Source organism: Lottia gigantea (assembly GCF_000327385.1).
Source record: "Lottia gigantea unplaced genomic scaffold LOTGIsca_1182, whole genome shotgun sequence".
Lineage (NCBI taxonomy): Eukaryota > Metazoa > Mollusca > Gastropoda > Lottiidae > Lottia > Lottia gigantea.
In genome coordinates this window covers 1-852 of record NW_008707188.1, presented here as the reverse complement: position 1 = coordinate 852, position 852 = coordinate 1, and positions in this window count along the sequence as shown.

Below are 852 nucleotides of genomic sequence, written 5' to 3'. Positions count from 1 at the left end.
TTCAACTTTAGTCAGGTAACAAATTTGATTATTCTAAATTTTTTCTGTTTTTCAGGTTTTTGTTAGACTGAGAAACTTAAAACTTTTTACCAAATTGATTTATGAAGATAAGTAAGAAAGTTATAGTTGATTTAGAATTTTACGCGTCATAATATTGTATATCGCGTAAGTAGCCATTTTGAGAAATTGAGTATAAAAGTAAAATGGTTCTCACTGGCTAATGAATGAATATATTTGTATGATTTTTGGACAGGATATTCCAGATACATTGTAATGCAAATTGAAACAATGAAATAATTTTAATCTTCCATGCAAGCGTCACAATAAAATTATTTCTGCAGTGTTTAATTTGTACAAATATACTTCAAGCTATTTACATTGTATTTTCAACTTGTCAACAAAATTCAACTTTAGTCAGGTAGCAAATTTGTTTATTCTGAATTTTTTTTTTCAGGTTTTTGTTAGACTGAGAAACCTAAAACTTTTTACCAAATTGATTTATGAAGAGAAGTAAGAAAGTTATAGTTGATTTAGAATTTTATACGTCATATATCGCGTAAGTAGCCATTTTGAGAAATTGAGTATAAAAGTAAAATGGTTCTCACTCGCTTATGAATGAATATATTTGTATGATTTTTGGACAAAATATTCCAGATATATTGTAATGCAAATTAAAACAATGAAAAAATTTTAAGCTTCCATGCAAACGTTCAAAAAAAAATTATTTCTGCAGTGTTTAATTTGTAGGAATATACTTCAAGCTATTTACATTGTATTTTCAACTTGTCAACAAAATTCAACTTTAGTCAGGTAGCAAATTTGTTTATTCTGAATTTTTTCTATTTTTCAGGT